Source organism: Capra hircus, chromosome 1 (genome assembly GCF_001704415.2).
Source record: "Capra hircus breed San Clemente chromosome 1, ASM170441v1, whole genome shotgun sequence".
Lineage (NCBI taxonomy): Eukaryota > Metazoa > Chordata > Mammalia > Artiodactyla > Bovidae > Capra > Capra hircus.
This window is the reverse complement of record NC_030808.1, coordinates 139,562,123-139,588,171: the sequence shown is the minus strand read 5'-3', so window position 1 is coordinate 139,588,171 and position 26,049 is coordinate 139,562,123. Positions and strand designations below refer to the sequence as shown.

Below are 26,049 nucleotides of genomic sequence, written 5' to 3'. Positions count from 1 at the left end.
AATTGTTCTAGTCCATGGAGACAGAAGTATTTTGTCAGTCCGTTTTCTGGTCATCATTGGAAAACATGCTATAAGTTGAGAAAAATAAAGTGATTGTAAACTCTCTAGCTTTCAGGAGCAGAAAAAGAGGCTAGGCAGGGAGCTGATTTGTCCAAGTTCACGAAGCTGACTGGTGGTGCAGTCAAGGCTGGAGATTGGACTTCCTGCCAAGCTTAGTACCTTGCAGGAATAGTCATCATTATGTAACTCTCTGATGGGATCCTGGAAAGAGAAGCAAGGCACTGACCAAGGAGAAAATCAATATAGGTGACTCCCATCAAGGATCAGAATGAACTTAAAGTTTATATTTGAGTCCAAGACTTCAGCCTAAAGCAATATTAAAAAAAATTATTAGTTCCTATTATTGTCCAATGTTTTCATGAGAAATTCCTAGGTCCTTGGCCAACCCTTGATTAATAGAAGCTGGATCATCTGGAAAAATATTGCTTGCATGTTCTGATTACTGTAAATAAATATGGCAAATGAATGATAGAGGCTTATGTGAACAAATTTAACCATCCCTGTGTACACTTACTATCTGGTGCAGATGATAACTCAGGAGAGAGGAAAAGTCAAGCCTTCCATTTATTACAAATCCCACCACACACATGCCACACACACACACACACACACACACACACACACACACACACACACACTCTATGTACACACAGACTCTATCTCAGTCAATGAGAAGTACAAATGCCCACCCAGGTCAGGAGAGTACTCTGCTTCATTCCAAGAAGAAAAACCACCTCTCTCTGGCAGAAAGTGGAAGGAAAGCCTAGATAAATGTGGGTTCCTTCTTCTTATTTAATTTTAAACATTTTCTCAGAATCCAGACCTGCCCGTGTTCCCATGGAAGAAGAAGGTTGCAGTACTGGCCAAACATCCATTGATCTTCAATAAATTTCTTCCGTTTCGTTCCCTGTATCATAGCATCTTTATCTAAAGCACTCAACTTGTAACACATCATCATCTTGATTTAAACCAGATTACACATTGCTTAAATACAGTAGATTTGTACGTGAAAATGCCACTTTACTCTTGCCTGTGTTAACTCAGTTTCATTTTTTTAAAACAGGAAGCTGGTAAATTTGCTGTGCAGGATGGAAATCTGATCACCATTGTGAAGGATCAAAAGTGACACAGCAGCCACTTACGGGTTGAACCGCTCCAAGGTTTAAACTCTCCATCCTTCCCCACATAGTTCATAGAAGACTCAGAAGACAGGGAAAATTCCACAGAATAAAAGGACAGGGTTTTAGAGCTGAATAAAGCAAATTCAATGGCATACAAGTGCAAAATAGGTGCGCATCCAGCTCCATTATCTTTAAATGCCTTAAACACTGACAGCTTTCAAATGCCCTGAATACTTCATTCCATAAAAGATCACCTCTAAGGAACCTGAAGAAAACCAAAATGAAACGTGCACTGGGAAAGAAAAGGGGTTCATTTTCTAAGAATTTCTAAGATAGGAGTTTTGTGTCAGGTCTTATTTGATGGAGGCAAAATGAAGCTGATAGATGTCATGAGGAGCTTGTGTCTCGCATCAGAAAATGATCCCTACAAAAAAGAACTAGTCATCCAAAACATCTTGTTTCAGAATTCTTTCAGACCTGGCGACATTTTTAAGGCAAGGCTGAGAACAGTGAGGGGAGCAGTCAAGAGGGCTCTTGTTCCTGTTCCAGGGGTCTCTAGGGTCATCACTGGTGATTGTTTTATCACTAAGGAAGAAGCTGAAACTCCCCTGAACCAAGTATCTGGAGGGGGCCTGAGTCAAGCTGGGGCTCAGTGTGCTGAGGCCAGACAAGCTCCAAGTGGTCCTGGGCATTATGGGCTCAGTGAATTACGACAGCATCCTTAACCAGGTAGATACCACCGTGATGCTGAGTTAGACACCTCATGAACATGTCTTAGCTTGGCTTCCCAGAAAGAAAAGTGCAAGGCAAGAGCTATTTGTGCTACAATTTAATTGGGGAGGGGGGTTCCAGGAATGAGTGGAGAGGAGGAGCAGTGGTATCAGCATCACTCTGCACACTGTATCCCCAGGCACAGAGGACTTGCTCAAGGTCACACAGCTGGGAAGTGGCAGAGCCTGAGCTCCACCCCAGAGGCTCTGGCTCCTTAGTTGGCCTTTTAACCACTGAGCCCGCATATCCTCTAGTATCCTTCTGAGCCCACCCCACCTCCACCCAACACACCAGCAGGTGGGGAGATTGCTACATGGAGGGCAGACAGCACCACAGAGAAAAATAGCTTAAGAAAAAATGTATCACCATCCAACACGCTGCTTCTATCACCAACAGGAAGTGTGGGCTTCCCTGATGGCACTAATGGTAAAGAATTCTCCTGCCAATGTGGGGTACACAAGAGACCCAGGTTCAATCCCAGGGTAGGGAAGATCCCCTGGAGGAGGGCATGGCAACCTACTCCAGGATTCTCATCTGGAAAATTCCATTGACAGAGGAGTCTGGTGGGCTACAGTCCAGGGGTCGCAGAGAGTCAGACACCGCTGAGCACACACACACTGATGGCCTCTGCAGAATTTCTCAGAAAGTATAAGAGCCCTGTCTAAGGACGCAGCCCAAAATGTTAACATGACAGCATTGGAGCCTCCTCCTTCTGCAGCACAAGCAGGAGGCTTGAGGTTGCTTGGGGACTCTGCGGAGCAGCCAGGAGGGAAGGGGATGTGAGCCAACAAGGCAGAACCATGGCCAGGAGAGGTGTTCTCTGAGTCCTCAGTCCTTAAATCCTCACCCAGCAACTCCCACGGGTCTTGGGAGGGAGGTTTCCTTCCTCAATGATGTTAACTAATACAAGGATAGCATTTCAGAGTTTGATAAATCCCAATCAAGTAAACAGACTTGTAGACACAATGGGGGAAATTGAGAGAGTAGCATTGAAACATATACGTTGCCATATGCAAAATAGATAGCCAGTGGGAGTTTGCTATACGACCCAGGGAGCTCAACGCCGTGCTCTTTGACAACATCGAGGGGTGGGATGGGGTGGGAGGTGGGAGGTTCAAGAGGAGGGGACATATGTATGCCTCTGGCTGATTCATGTTGACGTATGGCAGAAGCCAACACAACATTATAGTGTAATTATCCTCCAATTAAAAATAAATGAATTTTTTAAAAGGAGCCTAAATGAAGAATAAGCGTATATAGCTTCTTCTTACAATCCAACATAATGCTAAGTACTCATAAAAAGGCAGGACTGGTTTTCAAAAGTATGATTCTTAAAGTGATTTTCCCTGTCAGTTCCCTGACACCAAGGGCTACAGGGAAATGACAAGGAACATGTCTTAGCTTGGTTTCCCAGAAAGAAAAGTGCAAGGCAAGAGCAATTTGTGCTACAATTTAATTGGGGAGGGAGGTTCCAGGAATGAGTGGAGAGGAAGGGCAGTAGGGCCCAGATAGCTGTGCAAGGAAACAGCATCAGGTAGGCACTGCCAGGGGCACCCAGACCCCAAGACTCTGCCCTCCAGCGATGCTCGAACTGTGTTCGAGGACAGACTCCCAAGATCCATCAGCTCCCATCTCTCACTGGCCCAAGACATGCACCATGGAGCTTAATTCCCAGTGCTTCTAGTCTGGGCCATGTTTCCAACATGGTGTCTGCCGAAGGACAAGGAGGACACCCCTGGGAAGGAGATGGAGACACACGGCATAGGCAGGAGGTGACATACTGTCACTTAAACCTGCCTGAAGCCTGCAGGGCCCACGCTGGCTGCCCACCCACAGGGCCCTCCCTAATGGGACCTGAAGTGACACAGGAGAGGTGTCTGACTCAGCACATCAACTTGGCTGGTTGTCTTTTCAACCAAGTTGCAAACTCACGGACAGTCCTTTCATATTAGAAACTTCAGTAGTGGAACAAGCCACTCCAATTTTCTGGTAAATAACCAGCTTTGGCATCACTTCTTCTTGTATTTTGAGCTCAGAGTGCGTGCAGTCACTTTTTGCTACATCTAGGGGCCGGGACTCATTGGAAAAGACTCTGATGCTGGGAAAGATTGAGGGCAGGAGGAAAAGGGGGCGACAGAAGATGAGATGGTTAGAAAGCATCACAAATTCAATGGACATGAATCTGAGCATGCTCTGGGAGATAGTGAAGGACAGGAAAGCCTGGCGTGCTGCAGTCCATGGGGTCGCAAAGAGTCAGACAGGATTCAGTGACTGAAAAACAGGGGCCATGCCCACATCAGGAAGACCCGTCTCAACAGTGTTGGTTGGAAGAGAGTGTGAGGTCATCCTACCCATCACCAACAGACTGAAGCCCAATCCTACTGCGTGACCATCACAAGCCCCCACGTCCTCTGTTCTTCCTTGTGAGATCTATCACAAAACCTTTATGTTCTTGGAGTAATTATCAAGTCACTGGCTAAGGAGAGTGAAGTGTTCACCCGCCTTGGGCACAGAATTTAAGATGGCATCAAGAAACTCGTTAATCAGAACAAATGCTGCCTGGGATCATGTTTGCATGGAATCTGAAGGAGGAAAAAAAAGGCAAGGTCATAGGAGCAGAGAGGGAAATGGTGGTTGCCAGGAGCTGGGGTAGGGGAAAGGGGAGAAGCTGGTAAAAGGGTACAAATCTAGTTATGAGCAAGGTTAGCGGATCAAATGTGTCACATGGTGACTATGGTTAATAACACTCTGCTGTAAAATTGAAATTTGCTAAGAGAATGAAACTTAAGAGCTCTCACCAAAAAAAAAGAAAAGGTAAAAATTTTAGGAGATGGATGTTGAAATTAAACCGATAATGGGACTCCTTTCACAGTGTACAGATATGTCAAATTTTCTAGTTGTACACTTTAATCATGTTATAATTTTATTTGTCAAGTATACATCAAAAAGGGCTTCCCAGGTTCTCAGTGGTAAAGAATCTGCCTGCCACTGCAGGAGACGTGGGTTTGATTGCTGGGTCTGGAAGATCACCTAGAGAAGGAAATGGCAACTCACTCTAGTATCCTTGCCTGGAGAATCCTGTGGACAGAGGAGCCTGGCAGGCTATAGTCCATGAGGTCACAAAGGGTTAGACATGACTTAGCAACTAAATAACATACTTCAACAAAACTGGAAAAAAGGCAAATGTTAATGTAATATTTTAGAAAATCAAAACTACTGCAAAAAGTCATGATAAACAAAATACCCACATTTTGCATTACCCGCAAGACAAGACAGATGCGAACCTGCCATTTCCTTTTGCCACCCTCTTGTGTGGCTCGCCCAGGTGCTGGCCATGTTTCCCTAAAGCAAATAAAAGACTCAGGAAGTTGAGTAATTTCATGGATTTATACAATTATTCTAATACAGTCTTTGAAACCTTTCTTCTGCAGCTCTCTCAAGGGCCAAGACTGTGGGTTATGATTCATGTTGTCATTTTTCAAGTTTTTATTCTATGATTTCTAGAATACTGCAGTGGAGTGTCTTGCCTTTCATATTTTGCTGTTGATACCCTTAAAATTGGTCATGCCAGTCATATGTCTTATAGGACCCAGAATCACTAAAACCTGATTCCTCATTAAAGCAGACCCAGAACCCTGGACAGATTATGTCTGCTTGGAAAATCCATTCAGCCAGTACATACTGTTTTCATCTTTAGGATAAAACACAAGTTCCCATAAAGACATTTGCTTTTCATTTCAGAAGGTTGGACAGAATGAAATGTGAAATGAATTCCAGAGGGGCACAAATGATAGTTCAAGAATATTTTCTGAATGTGCACCCACTAAGTAGATAAATCTGTCTTCAAGAACTTGGCTTGTTTCTTAATTTGATGAGATATGACTGCAATACTTTGGCCACCTGATATAAAGAGCCAACTCATCAGAAAAGACCCTGATGATGGGAAAGATTGAAGGCAGAAGGAGAAGGGGATGACAGTGAATGAGATGGTTGGATGGCATCACCCACTCAATAGATATGAGTTTGAGCAAACTCTGGGAGATGGTGAAGGACAGGGAAGCCTGGCATGCTGTAGTCCATGGGGTCACAAAGAGTCAGACACAACTGAGCGACTGGACAACAACAAAAGACTCAAATAGAGGGTAACTAACTTCAAAAGCCCCTCACGGTTGGGGAACAAATTGCCTTCTGTAGTAGTAAGGGTCCCAGGGCATCCCCAGGGTCCCCAGCATTCCCAGAGTCCCACAGCTCTCCATCCCTTCTTCTTCCATCTTCCCAAGCAACTCACCCATTGTGCCACAAAATTCTGGAAAGAGCTCCATGCATGAATTTGCTTTGGCAACACTGGAGAAAAGACTACCCTCATGGCACCAGATCCACGGGAAAAAAGGACAGAAGGGCCCATAAAAGTCTTTCGCTCCTGAAGGCATTTTTTCTCATCCTCCTTATCAAGCCATCGGGGTAGGAGAGGATGTGAAAGAGCTCCTCACAGCCCTGGGGTCAGCCTGTCAGTGCTGCTGCATTAGGAAAGTTCCCGTTAGAGGACTTCGGTCTTGCCCAAGTTAAGAAATAAAAGATTTCATGCAGAAGGAAGATGGTACCACACAGAAACTCAGATCCACAATAGGAAAATAAGAAACTCCAGAGAGCTTCCAAAGGAAGCTAAAGTAACACTTCCTAATTGCTCTAAAAATCACTTCCTTAAGAAAGAGCCAGCCAAAATTTTGTTAAAGGGCTGGATAGTAAATATTTTAGGGTCACAGGCCAAGTGGTCTCTGTTGTGACTACTCAAGTCTGCAGTTGTAATGTGGAAGTAGCCGTAGACAATATGCAAACACTAGCTGAGTTCCAATAAAACATTATTTATTTAACAACAAAAAAAAAGGTATATTTACCACTGTGCAAAACTATTAGCAGTGAAGTCATGGATTCAGTGTCAGACAGAGGCTGCGAGCAACCCAGGGGGCGACTGGCTCCTGGACTCACAATTTACTCCTCTTTCCTTGGGCCAGGCACTGCGCCAGGCCCTGAGGGTCCCTAGGAGAAGGGGGATATGCTCTCACTTTGGTTGGTCACAGCCTGGAGGGAGAGATACTAAACCAATCACCTCAGATGGTGGGTAAGATAAGACCCAAGTTCAGGACCACGAGTTAGGGTCCCCCAGCTCACACTGGAGCGAGTAGGGGGTCAAGGACAGTTCCACATTTTGAGGGAGGGGAATGAGTCACAGCGATCCCACAAGCTGGGCAGAGCTGGGGAAACTCCTTACCAAGCTCCTTCCTGAGAAGGAAAGATGGTGACCTCCGGCTCCTGCTGTCACGTGTAAGGACCTGTCATGCAGCAAATCCACTCTCCCATCCACCCATCAGTGACAGCGTTTTCCAAAAGAGACACTACTTGGCATTATCTAGTAGATGGCATAACTGTCTCAAGGGAAAGGAAAGTATGTGTTTCAAGGCATTTTTTAACATTTTTCTCTCTGTCCCCAGTGTCTGACCTCTGTTGGATTTTGTCTGAAGTTCCAGTATTTGACCATCTGATGAAAAGAGGCGACTCATTGGATAAGACCCTGATGCTAGAAAAGTTTGAGGGCAGAGAATGAGATGGTTGGATGACATCACCAACTCAATGGACATGAGCCTGAGCAAACTCTGGGAGATGGTGAAGGACAGGGAAGCCTGATGTGCTGCAGTCCATGGGGTCTCCAAGAGTCGGACACGACTGAGTAACTGAACAGTAACAATCAAAAAGTTACGGAAATTTGGCAAAAGAATGAAAGAAACATCCACCCCACCCCCAGAGTTGCTTAGAAGCTCTTGTCAGCAACTGCTCCTTCACACAGTCCCTCCCCTGGTGATTGACTTTGCTCTGAAGTTGTTTCTTCTCCATGACTCTGCCTTTCTTTTGTGTGGCTGCAACCTGATATTCAGATTGCTGATGGCTCAGGGATTCTGGCGCCCCTTAAATGCTAGCATCGTGACAAGCGGATCCTCAAATGGGTCATAAATAAGGGGGGAAATGCCAATCTGTGTGTTTGGGGGCTAGAAGACTCTCAGGGAACATGAAGGCTCAGATAATTGCAATATTCTTTGCAGAATCAATATCCTGCTCACAGCTGCTAAGTCGCTTCAGTCGTGTCCAACTCTGTGCGACCCCATAGATGGCAGCCCACCAGGCTCCTCCGACCCTGGGATTCTCCAGGCAAGAATACTGGAGTGGATTGCCATTTCCTGCACACAGGAGAGAGGGCAAAATGGAGAAAGGGCCCCAGAGTTCTCAAATCATCCTTCGAAGCTGTCTTTTGAGGACCATGTTTATAAAGAATGAAACAGAAGTGTTTCTGTGGTATTATATTAAGGCGTTTTTCCATGGTGTTATGTTTAACTTTTACTGATGAAAGATTGTGAGTCTTTTAGATGAAATACCAGATTTTAAATGGACAGTGCTGGGGAACCATGGCAATCACACAGTGAAGTAAGATTAGCAGCTGGATTGGCCTGCACAGGCAGCTGATGTGTGCTCGGTGCCACCGCCGTCATGAAATCAGTGTTTTCTCAGCGACATGAAAGGCACACCATGAAAGGCCTCTTCTAAAGCAAAGGCCCCAAATTTGTCTGAAGAGCAGAAGAGACTTTGCTGCCAACATTGTGTGATCAGAACACAGCTGATGTATTTTCTTAGCACTGATCATTTTAAAATCATCTATGATTCTCCTGGTAATACTCCAAACACTGAACATTTTAAAAATCCACCAATTTAATCCCTAAAGATCAGAAGAGGACTTCCGCTGAAAGGATTTCAAAAAAAGTTAAAAAGTTGGCTAAAAAGAAAATGATGGGATCTTCATGACAAAGGCATTAACCTTTATAATTCTTCCTAATTCTTCCACCTTCTGATACCACATTCAGCTCGGAGCATTTTTATCCTGACCTTTATGTTAATAGAAGCAATTAGCATGGCTGTGGGGAGGCAGGCCATTTATCCCTCATTTTTTTTTTCTTTTTTTAAAATTTTTATTTTTACTTTATTTTACTTTACAATACTGTATTGGTTTTGCCATACATTGACATGAATCCGCCACGGGTGTACATGAGTTCCCAATCATGAACCCCCCTCCCACCTCCCACCCCATATCATCTCTCTGGATCATCCCCGTGCACCAGCCCCAAGTATCCTGTATCCTGTATTGAACATAGACTGGCGATACGTTTCTTACATGATAGTATACATGTTTCAATGCCATTCTCCCAAATCATCCCACCCTCTCCCTCTCCCACAGAGTCCAAAAGTCCATTCTACACATCTGTGTCTCTTTTGCTATCTCACATACAGGGTTATCATTACCATCTTTCTAAATTCTATATATATGTGTTAGTATATTGTATTGGTGTTTTTCTTTCTGGCTTACTTCACTCTGTATAATCGGCTCCAGTTTCATCCATCTCATTAGAACTGATTCAAATGTATTCTTTTTAATGGCTGAGTAATACTCCATTGTGTATATGTACCACAGCTTTCTTATCCATTCATCTGCTGATGGACGTCTAGGTTGTTTCCATGTCCTGGCTATTATAAACAGTGCTGTGATGAACAATGGGGTACATGTGTCTCTTTCAATTCTGGTTTCCTCGGTGTGTATGCCCAGCAGTGGGATTGCTGGGTCATAAGGCAGTTCTATTTGCAATTTTTTAAGGAATCTCCACACTGATCTCCATAGTGGCTGTACTAGTTTGCATTCCCACCAACAGTGTAAGAGGGTTCCCTTTTCTCCACACCCTCTCCAGCATTTATTGCTTGCAGACTTTTGGATCGCAGCCATTCTGACTGGTGTGAAGTGATACTTCTTTGTGGTCTTGATTTGCATTTCTCTAATAATGAGTGATGTTGAGCATCTTTTCATGTGTTTGTTAGCCATCCGTATGTCTTCTTTGGAGAAATGTCTATTTAGTTCTCCAGGGATTGGTGGTTTGTCTTACTGAAATTCACTTTATACTTTATCCTATACCTATATATTTTAAATGAGTATTTTCTACCCTTAAAAACTTTCTCCATGCCCATTTTCTTTTTCAGTAATACTATTTTCTATTTATAAAAGTGAGATAGGGCCATAATGAAAATCTTAGAAAATAAATACATGAGGAGGAAAGCAAAACACTTATAACCCAACTATTCAGAGCTAACCTATGTTAACTATCCTATCACCCTCAGAAGTTCTTTTTTAGGATAATCTAAACTTCAATTCAGAGAAGGCAATGGCACCCCACTCCAGTACTCTTGCCTGGAAAATCCCATGGGCGGAGGAGCCTGGTAGGCTGCAGTCCATGTGGTCACTAAGAGTCGAACATGACTGAGTGACTTCACTTTCACTTTTCACTTTTCACTTTCATGCATTGGAGAAGGAAATGGCAACCCACTCCAGTATTCTTGCCTGGAGAAGCCCAGGGACAGAGGAGCCTGGTGGGCTGCTGTCTATGGGGTCGCACAGAGTCAGACACGACTGAAGCGACTTAGCAGCAGCAGCAGCAGCAGCAAACCTCAATTATAAGATTATAAACATGTCAAGGCTCATCAACTATATAACTAAAAAGGATAATTTTTACTGTATATAAAATATACCTTAATAAAATTGATTTTTAAAAAAGAAAGAAAAGAATGTCCTGTTATCAGGCTGGCCAGGCTCTCCAGCCCTTTCACTTAGCAGCTGTGTGACCCTGTGCATGACACATGACATCTCTAAGCCTCAGTTTCTGCTTCTATAAACCGAAGATAACAATACACCCACATCATCAAGTTTTGAGAATTCAATGAGATTAAAACATTCACACTGCCTGGAGGAGATCCCTGAAAAAGTCAGCCTGCAAAGTAATGCAAAAGAGGCTTGGAAAGACAACTGACTCTTTGTCCCCATTTTATTTTTCTTGCAGTACATTAACAGTGGCCCAAGGAGCTCAGCAAAACTTGAGGAAGGAGGAAGCCCAGCCCTCGTGTGCAGCCAGATGAACCCTGAAAAAGGGATTCCCTCGGCTTCTTCTGCACCTGCTCAGTTTCCTCTTCGTGGAGAAGTCAAATAAATATGATTAAATTAAGCAAGTATTTCACATGTCTATGTGAGAATCCAATGACAGAAATATTGGTATTTATGATCTTTTTTTTTCATAAAGTATGCAGCCTTCATCTGCTAGTTGTTAGGTTATGAATTTCTATTGAATTTTCCTCTGCTTCTGCTGCACGTGTGTTTGTGTGTTTGGTATAAATCACTGCCTTTATTTTTTTCTAGGAAGAGAAGATGCAAGAAGCGAGTAGATATGATCAAAGAAGGAAGGTGGAAGGAAGCTGGAAGGACCTAGTGACCCCTTTACGTGTGTGCCTCGTACCTGATCAGCAGACTCCCTGAGCCTGAGGTTGAATAAAAAGACATGTGGGTTGACTCAACCTGCCTCAGCCGCCTTTGGAAACCCCATAGATGTGTAGGATGCTAGAATGAGGCTCCGGGACCCTTCAGACAGCGCTCTTTCCATAATTCACTCTGTCTGGGTGTCCTGACTTACTTTATGTGTTTAACTAACTTCACAGACTCTTGCCTGGACACTTGGTAAGAAAGGCAAAGCTTAGTCTTCATGCACTGACTGCTTGTGAGGAAGCACAGATGCTGACTCAGCCCTATCCGTGACTCCGCGTGCCTCTCCGGGAGGGACTGTTCCAGGCTTTAAGAGCTAGAGTCTTTCTTTTCTGGTAATAAAGAAGCAGCCAGGTTTTTTTTTTTTTCCAAAATCAACTAAAACCTAAATAGCTTCAGAACATGGTACAAGTCTGAGGTTGTGTACTTTGGGAAGACAGGGCAAGGCTTTGTTCTAAATCAGCTGTCATGGCTCAAGAAGTGAACTGAATCCTAGCCCACTTCAGTGAGTCTGGATGAATATTTGCACACCTATAGTAAGGAGATCTGGGCCTTCTTAGGTGGTGCTTGTGGTAAAGAACCTGCCTGCCAATATAGGAGACATTAGAGATGAAGGTTTGATCCCTGGTTCAGGAAGCTTCCCTGGAGGAGGGCATGGCAACCCACTCCAGTACTCTTGTCTGGAGAGTCCCATGGACAGAGGAGCCTGGTAGGCTACAGTCCATAGGGTCTCAAACAGTCAGACACGACTGAAGAGACTTAGCACAGCACAGTAAGAAAATCTATGAAGCAGGCAAAAATAGAGTATACAATATAATTACAAATGATAAACTTTTTACATATGTGTGTGTGAGTATATATTGCTGGTGCTGTTTAGTAGCTTCAGTCATGTCTGACTCTTTGCGACCCTATGGACTATAACCCACCAGTCTCCTCTGTCCATGGGATTCTCTGGGCAAGAATACTGGAGTGGGTCGCCATTTCTTCCTCCAGGGGATCTTCCAAACCCCGCTTCTCTTGAAATAGCAGGCAAATTCTTTACCATTGAGCCACCAGGGAAGTCTGTGAGTATATATACATAGATACAAAATACAAGTAGAAAATGAACCAAAAAAAGGTGAATTGAGAGAGATCAGAAAATGCTAGAAAAGCTATACTATATATAAAATAGATAACCAGTAAGAACTGACTGTATAGTACAGCAAACTATATTTTGTAATAACATATAAGGGAAAAGAATCTGAAAAAAGACATATTTAACTGAATCACTTTGTTGTATACCTGAAACGAATATAACATTGTAAATCAATTTATGCTTCAATACAAAATGAATACATAAAATGACTAAAAGAAAAAAAAGCTATATAAACCATTGGATCAGTTGCCCTATGGAAAGCTGAAAATTCTAGCTCACTCTCCACTTAAAACAAAAACACCGCCCCCACCATCCAGCAGCACCAACCAACTCAGTCTAACGCCTCCACTTCCTTCACATCTGATATTGCTGCAAATTTTATTTTCAAATCCCTCAAAAATCCAGAACAACTTAATTTGCTGGAAAACCAGCCCAGGTGTACCTGAGTTGAAAGTTGCCTTCCAGGGGGCTGTTACAAATGAAGGAAACGGATGCTGCCAAACTGTTTCGTGCCTGCACAGACCAACCCTGATCCTACTATGGTGAGAAATTTTACTTCCCAAGTGCAAACATCATCCTTTAATTGACCCTTGACACATCTGCCCTGTATATCCCCTGACATCACACAGGCAAGGAGAGAAGGGTGAGGACATAGGGCTTTAGTGTAGGAAAAGTCTCTGGAAAAAATGGGCAGCTCAGAGTATTGATCAGAGTCAACAACCGTGCTCAGTAAAGATACTTGAAATCGTAATTGGGGGAATTTTCCACATTGAGGTTATAGCTTAGCATTGATATGGTCTTTTAAAAATGTACGCTTTCCAAATGTTTTGAACCAGCTTTATGACTCCATCCTCAGAACAGTCCTGTGGAGTCAGCCAGCATCATTGATTTCTTGTTCAAGCGTGTCCTTGAGTGGGCTTCTTCTGAGCTGGCCTGAAAACTCCATCTGATTCCTGGCTAAGACCCTCAAGCCACCTGCTTCCACAGTCAGGCACGGGCCATTCCTAAAGCCCTGCTTGGATGGAGAGAAATTATATGTAAAAGGCTCCAGACATGACAAAGGACTAATGGAATTACGTTTCATCGCTCTGTCTCTCAGTTTGGTTTGGTTTGATTTTTTTTGCTAAAAAGCAATCAGGCAGCCCCCATGTCAGCACCTCCCTGCCCCCACATTACAGGGCTAGCCTGTGGCTGAACAACCGACCCAGGGTCCCTCCCTTAGTAGGGCCTGAACTTGGTTTCATGCTCTCAAAACTCTTCACCACATTCAACATGAAACACCACATTTCTGCTTTTCACTCTCCCCCAAATTGTGTCAATAGTCCTGTCCCTACCGCCCCATTTCAGGCTCACCTGGACCTCCCAACTCTGAGCTTCAGTCACCTTGAAAGAGGTTCATGGCAGAGGCAGATGGGAGCAAACGATGACAGGGCTGTGGCTTGTTTTTTAAAAGTGAAAGTGTTAGTCACTCAGTCATGTCCCGCTCTTTGTCACCCCATGGACTGTAGCCAGCCAAGCTCTTCTGTCCATGGAATTCTCCAGGAAAGAATACTGGAGTCCTGCTGCTGCTGCTAAGTCCCTTCAGTCGTGTCCGACTCTGTGAGACCCCATAGATGGCAGCCCACCAGGCTCCCCCGTCCAGGCAAGAACACTGGAGTGGGTTGCCATTTCCTTCTCCAATGTATGAAAGTAAAAAGTGAAAGTGAAGTCATTCAGTCATGTTCGACTCTTAGCGACCCCATGGACTGCAGCCTACCAGGCTCCTCCGTACATGGGATTTTCCAGGCAAGAGTATTGGAGTGGGGTGTCATTAAATTTTTTCATTTCTGACGGGGATCTGCTCCACTCCTCTGCTCTCGTCCTGTCTCCTTGTCGTAACACGGAAGGGACACAGGAGCAGAGTGGGATCCCCTCGGGGGGCTGCTCATAATCCTACAGCTACTTTACACTGCATTAATTTTTTTTCAGGTGAGAATCCCAAATCATCATCCAAAATTCAACTGTGAGGGGGCTCTCAAATGTAGATCAGCCAAATCTGGTTCTCAGCAAGAACACAACAGAAAAAGGATGACATGGAAATTCACAGAATAGTGCCCCCAGAATGAACCAAATCTGCTTTGAAGCTGGGAAAGATTAAATCTAGATGGAAAAAATAACAGTGAACTTGCAGGAAGGATTTGGTGGAAATACAAATTGACAAATTGCTCTATCTATTTTAAGAGGATATCTCAAAGAAGAAGTAAAATAGCTTTCTGAAGTATAGAACATTGCCAGAAATAATATTTGTGATGTGCCACTGTATTATCTCGATATTTTGACAAGATTTGTGCATATGTGAGAACTGAGCTATAAATACAGGCATGAGACTTGCCCTGAACAAACTCCAAAGACAAGAAAATAATAATGGTTAAAGTTACTAGGTGGGACTTCCCCGGTGGTCCAGTGGTTAAAACTCCATGCTTCCTCCACAGGGGGCACATGTTCTATCCCTGGTCAGGGAACTAAGACCACACAAGCCGTATCACATGGCAAAAAAAAAAAAAAGTCACCAGAAGCTCAGATACAAAGTGTTTAATGATATTCTGCCATGCACAAACTCTAATACCCTCACAGAAGGTAGATAACAGGAATATCTAAATTCATGTGGGCATTTCTAACAATTAGAACACAGAACTTAAAAAAAAAAAAAACACAATAGGCACAATTGCAAAAATCTTCTCAACTGTTCTCATGTAATCTGCTTCTGAATTACTGAACAGATTTATTTTCTCTTCACACTTTAAAAGGAAGATGTGATAAGTCAATAGAACCTAACTCGTTATTGATAAGGATGGGGAAAATTCTAACATGTTTAAAGCAATTTATATCACTAAGCAGGAGTTAGAAACCAACTACTATCAACCCTCCATATCCAACAGTTCCAAATCCGGGATTCATCCAACCGCGGGTTTTAAATATATTTTTTTAAATTCCAGAAAGTTCCCAAAAGCAAAACTTGAATTTGCTATATGCCAGCAACTATTTACTTCGCATTTATATTGTATTTATAACTACTGACATGGCATTTACATTGTATTAGGTGTCATAAGTAATCTAGAGATGATTTAAAGTACATGGGAGGATACGTGTAGCTTATATACAAATATTATGCCATTTTATACAAGGAACTTTATATAAGGAGCATCTTTGGATTGGTAACCATCCGTGGACAGGGTGGTCCTGGAAATAATCCTCCTTGGATACCTAGGGATAGCTGAACAATATCCTAATAGATGTGTATCTATTCATTGGGCTTCATGACTGATAAACATGTGGCTCTAACATATATGACTTTTAAGATGAACCATTAGTTAGGTAGTTATTCAACCAATGTGTATTGAGCCCCTGCTTTTGTCAGCACTGACTCTTTGGGGAAGTTTTCCTGATCATGTCCTCCTTCCCTTTCCCAGGCCGGCATGATGACCTTAACCAATGCTTCCCTGGCACTTGGTTTATACAGTGAGTAGACCTCTACTCTGTATGGCCCCTCTCATCCAGATAACTTTAGCCCTCTAGCCTATAAACTCTTTGAGGGGTGGGGGTCCATTCACCCAGCATAATGTACAACGTATATGGATTCTTCATCAATGTGGTTGAATGGTATGTGCTGGGGAGAAGAAAGAGTGTAGAAGACACAATATCTGTCTTTTACAGGTTTATAATCTAGAAGGCAGACAGAAATTTGACAAGATAAGTGATTACTGATCACAGGCATACCTCATTTTATTATACTTTGCTAATATCGTACTTTTTACAAATGGAATGTTGGTGGCAATCTTGCGTAAAACAAGTCTATTGGCATCATTTTTTTCCAACAGCATTTGCTCACTTTGTGTCTCTGTGTCACATTTTAGTAATTCTCACAATGTTTCAAACTTTTTATTATTATTATATTGTCATGGTGATCAGTCATCTTTGATGTGAGTATGGCAAAATGATTACAACTCTCAGAAGGCTCCCGTGACGGTCACCCTCTTTTTACCAATGCCTTTTTAATTAAGGTATGCAATTTTTCCTCATCATAATGCTATTGCACACTTAACAGACCACAGTACAGTGTAAACATCACTTCTATATGCACTGGGAAACAGCAATGTTTCTGTGAGTTGCTTTATTGAGATTTTTGCTTTATCATGATGGTCTGGAACTGAACCCAAAACACCTCCCAGGATTGCCTGTATGTGCAATAGTTTTGACCATAGAAAGGGACTCTGTTCCCTGAGCAAACATTTTCTAAGAGTTTTTATTGAGAGTTCAGAATGGTCTTACACATTCAAACAGAGCCAGGGAGGTAAGGCAAGGAATGAAGGCCACTGGTATAAACTCTAAGTCAGGGAAACTCTGACAGGTGACGCAGAAGAAAACTTTGTGGGCAGAGACCTCCATGGTATTGCACAAGAGTAGCAATACTGACATTTACCAACTTCATGTGTGACGGGGGTGGGAGGATTGAGGGGGTTGGAGTGGAAAGTTGAATCTCTACAAGCAAAGTAGAAGCACCAGTGAAGGAGAGAATGACTTTGTCAAGATTTCTGTGGTTGTTCTTTTTTAATTCAAGACTGGAAAAGAAAAAAAAGGACAATATTATTTTTAATGTATTTCATGCCCAAGTCCTAAATGGAACTGGGACAGGTATAAAAGAAATTGGGCTATATCTAGGATATGTCAGAAAATGAGCAATTTAATAGGATAGGAAAGGTAGAAGTGAAACCTAGCCTGACTTTTCTTTAAGAAGCTCTGTGATTTTGAATAAAATTAGCCTAGGGGCACTCAGTTCCCTATTTTAAATGACTATTTGAAATAAATGAATATAGGGCCTCCTTTAATTCTCTGAATTCTAAGCAAGGCCATAGAAATGATCATCTTTCTCCAGGTCAAGAGTCTTTAAGCAAGCTGGTCGCACCCCAGAAGGGCAGAGCCGCCCTGTTCAGCCACACAGGTTGTGCACTGTGCAAATCCAGGGAATGCCATTGACGCGAACTGTGGTGTGGATGGCCCCTCAGCACTTACAACCATGCCTGGTGAAGAGAATTCTAGAATGTCCAGTTATATCACTTTAGGACCTAAGATCAGTAACAAGGAAATCAGATTTTATCAATAACTAATATCTGGATTGATACCAACATCATCATTTGTATGTGGGAAAGAGTGGGAATCCCACAACTGAGGATTGTTCAGAACTACCTCACTCTCCCCTACCCTATTTTTTTAATTGAAGTATAGTTAAAGCATCTGTCTACAATATGGGAGACCTGGGTTTGATCCCTGGGTCGGGAAGATCCCCTGGAGAAGGAAATGGCAATCCACTCCAGTACGATTGCCTGGAAAATCCCATGGACAGAGGAGCTTGGTAGCTACAGTCCATGGGGTCACAAAAAGTCGGGCACGACTGAGCAACTTCACTTTCACTTTTACTTTCACTTTTTAAATTTTAGTTGGAGGATAATTGCTTTATAATGTTGCATTGGTTTCACCCATTCATCCATCTCACTTCAACTGACTCAAATTTGTTCCTTTTATTGGCTGAGTGATATTTCATTATATATATATAATATATATATATTATATAATATTATATATATTATATATTATATACCACATCTTCTTTATCCATTCATCTGTCAGTGGACATCTAGGTTGCTTCTATATCCTGGCTATTGTAAATTGTGTTGCAATGAACATCGGGGTACATAAATTGAAGTGTGAAAGTGAAAGTCGCTCCATTGTGTCTGACTCTTTGTGACTTCATGGACTGTACAGTCCATGGAATTCTCCAGGCCAGAATACTGAAGTGGATAGCCTTTCCCTTTTCCAGAGGATCTTCCCAACCCAGGGATCAAACCCTTCTTTACCAGCTGAGCCACAAAGGAAGCCCAAATTGAAGCATAGTTGATTTACAATATTATGTTAGTTTCATGTGTACAGCAAAGCGATTCAGACATAAGTTGCTTCAGTCATGTTTGACTCTTTGCAACCCTGTGGACAGTAGCCTGCCAGGCTCCTCTGTGCATGAGATTCTCCAAGCAAGAGTACTGGAGTGGCAACACTACTGAAGTAGAGCAGGTTCCTTACCACTACTATATATATATGTGTGCGTGTGTGTGTGTGTGTGTGTGTGTGGAGGTGTGTGTGTGTGTCGGGGTGTGTGTGTGTGTGTGTTATATTGTTTCAGAATCTTTCCTTTATTACGAGATATTGAATGTAGTTTCCTGTGCTACACAATATGACCTTGTTGTTTATCTCTTTTATATATAGTAGTGTGTATCTGTTAACCCTGCTGCTGCTGCTGCTGCTGTGAAGTTGAACTTCAGTCGTGTCCGACTCTGTGCAACCCCAGAGACAGCAGCCCACCAGGCTCCCCCATCTCTGGGATACTAAGCTCCTAATTTATCACTCTCACCCCACCTTCCCCTTTGGTAACCATGAGTTTGCTTTCTACAACATCCTTACTCTTGAATTGCTCTCTGAATAGCACTTTGTGCTGCACTGCAGTCCCTTGTGCTCTGGTAAGAGGATTTATATTTATACAGTTTACCTTTAACCAACCTAATCTCCCCATAGTGGGTAAGTGTCTTTAAAAATTCCTGCATAGTCACGATACAACATAGAGGAACTTGAGGACATGATGATAAGTAAAGCAAGCCTGTCACAAAAAGACAAACATTGTATAATTACACTTCTGTGTGGTGCTTAAAGGAGTCAAATTCATTGAGACGGAAAGCAGAAAGCTGGTTAACAGGGGAGAGAGGGAAGGGAAGGGGGAGATGTTTAAAGGATAGAATTTCAATTTTCAAGATGAGAAATTTGGAAATCTGCTTCACAATAACGTAAATAGACAACACTGCAGAATTATACACTTGAAAATGAGTAAGATGGTAAATTTTATGGTATGTATTCTCTATAAGAATAAAAAAAATTCCTACATAAAATCTTCACAGATTGAAGATAATGTTGATACTGCCAGCAAAAGGAAACAGTGAAATTGCTACCTAACCATTCTCCTATCAGAATGTCTTCACAAGGGCCAACATGAGCTTAAAAACACAATCAACAAAATCAGCTCAAAAGAAGTACAGTTGACAACACTATTTGAGTTAAAGATTTTTATACCTTCCACCAGCAATTACCTCTCACAAGTACATATAGTGCTTGGAAATCTTGATTAGGGTTAATAAAGCCATCCATCTCAATTAACAAAATATCTAGTCTATCTCATCATATTCTTGTTCATTTTAAGGTATATTTTTGCATGTTTTATAGCTGCACTCACTATATGAGCACATAAGCAAGCAGTAAGTGAAGTGAAAGTCACTCGGCCATGTCTGACTCTTGTGACCCCAAGGACTGTAGCCCACCAGGCTCCTCTGTCCATGGAATTTTTCAGGCAAGAATACTGGGTAAATTATTCTAAAACAAGTAAATAAAAAACTATTGTGAATGCATGCTCCAACTTTTTTTCTGAGAGGATACACTGTCAAAATCTTTGAAGACTACTCTCCTTGAGGATGGATACCCACAGTCACCATGGACACCATTCCATTGGTCTGTCATGGAGCCACAGGAGGACTGCAGAGATGGTTTCCCAGAAGCTGATCAGCTTTGAGTGTTACTTTAAACACTTGTGGATGGTTATTATCAGAATACCAACAGCTAATGGAAAAGTCAAAGAAAAGAAAGGGCAGGATAGCAATAGTTTCACTAGGAAGAGAACAGACTCATTTCAAAACCACCTTGAATTGGTTCAGGAAGGCGTTCCTGTAGCATAATGGTTTGAAGTTTTGCGTGTTCCATCTACAGCTCTTTGAGACACATGAAATAAGAGGATTCTCAAAGAGGGCTCAACATGCTCCTCCATCTTAGATGTAGGCAGGTTTGCATCAACACCTGTCTACTTGATGTCTCACCCCTCCCAGATGAGGAGACCACCATTTTGGATGTTCTCGGACTCACGGTTTGACCAGTTTATGGCCTCAGGGATTCTTTTGCTCCTCAAACATGTGTGGGGAAATGTGAAAAAGAAAAGCCTACGTACAATTAGCCATCTTGCCATGCTCAAGAAAATAAAGTGATAATTTCCTAACAACTCATAATTAAACAGTGCATGCTAAGTCTCTTCAGTCATAGCCAACTCTTTGCAATCCTATAGACTGTAGCCCGCCAGGCTCCTCTGTCCATGGGATTCTCTAGGCAAGAATACTGGAGTGGGTTGCCCACTTCCTTATCCAGAGGATCTTCCCAACCCAGGGACTGAACCCATGTCTCTTATGTCTCCTACATGGGCAGTGGGTTCTTTTCACTAGTGCCACCTGGGAAGCCCAGGAAGAAAGTTTTCCTTCACCAGGAATCAAACCCTGGCCACAGCAGTGGGAGAGCTGAATCCTAACCACTAGACCATGAGGGAGCATCAAGAAAACAGTGAATACTACTTAATAAGGAAATGATAGGTTAGGAAACAACAGTTAGAACTGGACATGGAACAACAGACTGGTTCCAAATCAGGAAAGGAGTACGTCAAGCCTGTATACTGTCACCCTGTTTATTTAACTTATATGCAGAGTACATCATGAGAAATGCTGGGCTGAATGAAGCACAAGCTGGAATCAAGATTGCCAGGAGAAATATCAATAACCTCAGATATGCAGATGACACCACTCTTCTGGCAGAAAGTGAAGAAGAACTAAAGAGCCTCTAGATGAAAGTGAAAGAAGAGAATGAAAAAGTTGGCTTAAAGCTCAGCATTCAGAAAACTAAGATCATAGCATCCAGTCCCATCACTTCATGGCAAATAGATGGAGAAACAGTGGAAATAGTGAAAGATTTTAATTTTGGGGGCTGCCAAATCACTGCAGATGGTGATTGCAGCCATGAAATTAAAAGATACTTGCTCCTTAGAAGAAAAGCTATGACTAACCTAGATAGCATATTCAAAAGCAGAGACATTACTTTGCCACTGAAGGTCTGTCTAGTTAAAGCTATGGTTTTTCCAGTAGTCATATATGGATGTGAGAGTTGGACTATAAAGAAGCTGAGCACAGAAGAATTGATGCTTTCGAACTGTGGTGTTGGAGAAGACTCTTGAGAGTCCCTTGGACTGCAAGGAGATCCAACCAGTCCATCCTAAAGGAGATCAGTCCTGGGTATTCATTGGAGGGATGGATGTTGAAGCTGAAGCTCCAATACTTTGGCCACCTGATGCAAAGAGCTGACTCATTTGAAAAGACCCTGATGCTCAGAAAGATTGAGGGCAGGAGGAGAAGGGGAAGACAGAGGATGAGACAGTTGGATGGCATCACTGACTCAATGGATATGAGTTTGAATAAACTCCGGGAGTTGGTGATGGACAGGGAGGCCTGGTATGCTGCAATCCATGGGGTCACAAAGAGTCGGACACGACTGAAAGACTGAAGTGAACTGATACCTAAGAATCTTAAATTAAAATAAGTGTTATTTATAAATTAGTTTTTAAACATTGGAACTTAGCCACATGGTGTACAGAAAAGTGATTGGCTAAAAAAAATTTCAAAACAGATCTTGAGAATAAGAAAAACTTATTTCTTTATCTTTACTCCCTGTTTGGTTAAGATCAATGTTAATGCGTAGTCTATTGTCAATCTCTGGTGTCCTTTTCTCAGGCATTGCATAAAATTAAAATATAATATGAACTTATGGTTACTGAGAAGACTCTTGAGAGTCTCTTGGACTGCAAGGAGATCGAACCAGTCAATCCTAAAGAAAATCAGTCTTGAATATTCATTGGAAGGACTCATGTTGAAGCTGAAGCTCTGATACTTTGGCCAACTGATGCAAAGAACTGATTCATTGGAAAAGACTCTGATGCTAAGAAAGATTGAAGGCAGGAGAAGGGGATGACAGAAGATGAGATGGTTGGATGGCATCACTGACTCAATGGACATGAATTTGAGCAAGGTCCAGGAGTCGCAAAGAGTCAGGCATGACTGAGCAACTGAACTGAACTGAATGGTTACCAAGAGGATAGGGTTGGGGGAAGAATAAATTGGGAGTTTGGGATTGACATCTACACACTTCTATATTTAAAGTAGATAACCAAAAACAACAACAAAGTAACTAGTCACTTCATTAGAACTTTGACCATGCACAGGTGTAGCATTATGGAAGCAGATGACCGTTTCTTTGCTGAGTCATTCCACAGCAGCTTTGGACTGTAATAGCTGCAAAAGCATGGTCTCTGGGAAACCCAGACACAAACTCACCTGTCAGATCATCATAAACAAGTATTTAAAATTCCAGGCCACTGGGTGAAAGATTGCACTATGGATGACTTTCATGCAAAGATGGGCTCGATAAAGGACAGAAATGGTATGGACCTGACAGAAGCAAAAGATATTAAGAATAGGTGGCAAGAACACACAGAAGAACTGTACAAAAAGATCTTCACAACCCAGATAATCATGATGATGTGATCACTAATCTAGAGCCAGGCATCTTGGAATGTGAAGTCAAGTGGGCCTTAGAAAGCACTACTACAAACAAAGCTAGTGGAGGTGATGGAATTCCAGTTGAGCTGTTTCAAATCCTGAAAGATGATGCTGTGAAAGTGCCCCACACTCAATATGCCAGCAAATTCGGAAAACTCAGCAGTGGCCACAGCACTGGGAAAGGTCAGTTTTCATTCCAATTCCAAAGAAAGGCAATGCAAAAGAATGCTCAAACTACCGCACAATTGCACTCATCTCACAGGCTAGTAAAGTCATACTCAAAATTCTCCAAGCCAGGCTTCAGCAATACGTGAACTGTGAACTCCCTGATATTCAAGCTGGTTTTAGAAAAGGCAGAGGAACCAGAGATCAAATTGCCAACATCCGCTGGATCATGGAAAAAGCAAGAGAATTCCAGAAAAACATCTATTTCTGCTTTATTGACTATGCCAAAGCCTTTGACTGTGTGGATCACAATAAACTGTGGAAAATTCTGAAAGAGATGAGAATACCAGACCACCTAACCTGCCTCTGGAGAAATCTGTATGCAGGTCAGGAAGCAACAGTTAGAACTGGACATGGAACAACAGACTGGTTCCAAATAGGAAAAGGAGTACGTCAAGGCTGTATATTGTCACCCTGCTTATTTAACTTCTATGCAGAGTACATCATGAGAAACGCTGGACGGGAAGAAACACAAGCTGGAATCAAGATTGCCGGGAGAAATATCAATAACCTCAGATATGCAGATGACACCACCCTTATGGCAGAAAGTGAAGAGGAGCTAAAAAGCCTCTTGATGAAAGTGAAAGTGGAGAGAGAAAAAGTTGGCTTAAAGCTCAACATTCAGAAAACGAAGATCATGGCATCCGGTCCCATCACTTCATGGGAAATAGATGGGGAAACAGTAGAAACAGTGTCAGACTTTATTTTTTGGGGCTCCAAAATCACTGCAGATGGTGACTGCAGCCATGAAATTAAAAGACGCTTACTCCTTGAAAGGAAAGTTATGACCAACCTAGATAGTATATTCAAAAGCAGAGACATTACTTTGCTGACTAAGGTCCGTCTAGTCAAGGCTATGGTTTTTCCTGTGGTCACGTATGGATGTGAGAGTTGGACTGTGAAGAAGGCTGAGCGCCGAAGAATTGATGTTTTTGAACTGTGGTGTTGGAGAAGACTCTTGAGAGTCCCTTGGACTGCAAGGAGATCCAACCAGTCCATTCTGAAGGAGATCAACCCTGGGATTTCTTTGGAAGGAATGATGCTAAAGCTGAAGCTCCAGTACTTTGGCCACCTCATACGAAGAGTTGACTCACTGGAAAAGACTCTGATGCTGGGAGGGATTGGAGACAGGAGGAGAAGGGGACGACAGAGGATGAGATGGCTGGATGGCATCACGGACTCAATGGACGTGAGTCTGAGTGAACTCCAGGAGATGGTGATGGACAGGGAGGCCTGGCGTGCTGCGTTTCATGGGGTCGCAAGGAGTCGGACATGACTGAGCACTGAACTGAACTGAACTGATGGATGAGTTGACATATTTCAATCTTGGAAAACCCATCATTGTCCTCAAACTGGAGAGGGAAAACCACTCAGAACAAAGGACCCCCTGTTCTCTGTTATAGCTCCATTATGGTATGAAAATGGCCCCATTCGAAAGTTCCATCATTTCATATTTCTTGGCTTCTTCCCCTTAGATGTCCTGCAAGGCCATTTTCAATCTGTGGATGATTACCTTCTTGTTTTATGATTCTAATTTGTCTTCCTTTTATTTATAAAGTGGCAGCTTGAGAGCAAAATATAAAATAATGGCATTTAGTTGGTGATTGATTTTTCCATGGACAATGTTATAAATATGGCCATGCGTTTCCCTTTCAGAAATGAATGAGAAGTATTTCAGTGAGATTCTGAAGCATAAATTTAGGGCTATTTGCAAGGCACAAATGACATTCAAGCAGATTGATGCCTGTAATGGGTAACTCATTGTTCACATGAAAGAGCCCTGAAAGAGATGCTGGTTTATAGGTCTGGACCTTTGATGGGTGTGGCAAGCTTGTTTGGCTTATGTCACAGAACCATGAGCTATACAACATTCTCGTGTGTGTGCTCATTCGTGTCCGACTCCTCGTGACCCCATGGACTGTAGCCCTCAAGGCTCCTCTGTCTATGGGCTTTTCCAGACTAGAATACTGGAGTGGAGTGTCATTTCCTATTCCAGGGGATCTTCCTAACCCCGGATTGAACCCATGTCTTTTGCATTTCCTGCACTGGCAGGTGGATTCTTTATCACAGTGCCACCTGATACATTCAGGTATCCGTACCCAAAAGGCACCTATATTAAATCAAATGAACAGCACTTTGCCATTAATTGTTTATACCTCACTTCATTCCAAAGACTGGAGGAATGGTAAGTAGTTTATGAGTAGGGAATATAGGAAAATGGATGCAGACCCCATAGACTGCAGTGTCCCGGATTCGCAGTTCAATGTTCAGCTTCCAGGAGAACAAATATGAATTGACGTCTTTTGCATAAAAATTGTCCTATATTCTTATTTCAAATATAAAGTAACCTGAAAAATTTAAACACACAACTATAATTAAAATATTTGTTTTAATGAATATTAACATTGGCACTCCGTTAACTATTATGGTATGAATATGCAACTATAATTGAACTATTTGTTTTATTTAGTATTAACATTTGGGGCTTCATTTTAAGTATTAATTATAATATTTAAATACACAGCTTGCGTTCTGTATTCTATATTGTGCCTTCAACAATATTCCAGAATTTATGATTTGACTATGATTGGGCATATGGAGCTAACTTACTAAAGATCAGTTTGGACTATTTCTTATTCACCCTTAACCCCTAACTGTCTAATTGATTTTATATTTCAATACAATGGGCCTTTTTCAAGGTAGAAGTGAGCTCTGCCACACTGGGCTATCATCACTTTTGTCTAAATTTCACAGTACTTATCTGAAGCAAAATGGTCTCAATGGAGAAAAGGCCCAAACTGAAGGATATTAGAATTCTCCATTCTTCCCTCAGCTCCCTATTTT

At 42.3% G+C, this 26,049-nt stretch overlaps 1 protein-coding gene across 1 annotated transcript in view; it reads right to left on the bottom strand.

Annotated features, from left to right (window-relative positions):
- PCP4 (Purkinje cell protein 4) overlaps window positions 1-26,049 on the bottom strand; it is a 68,537-nt gene that overhangs the window by 35,890 nt on the left and 6,598 nt on the right. The window lies entirely within an intron of this gene.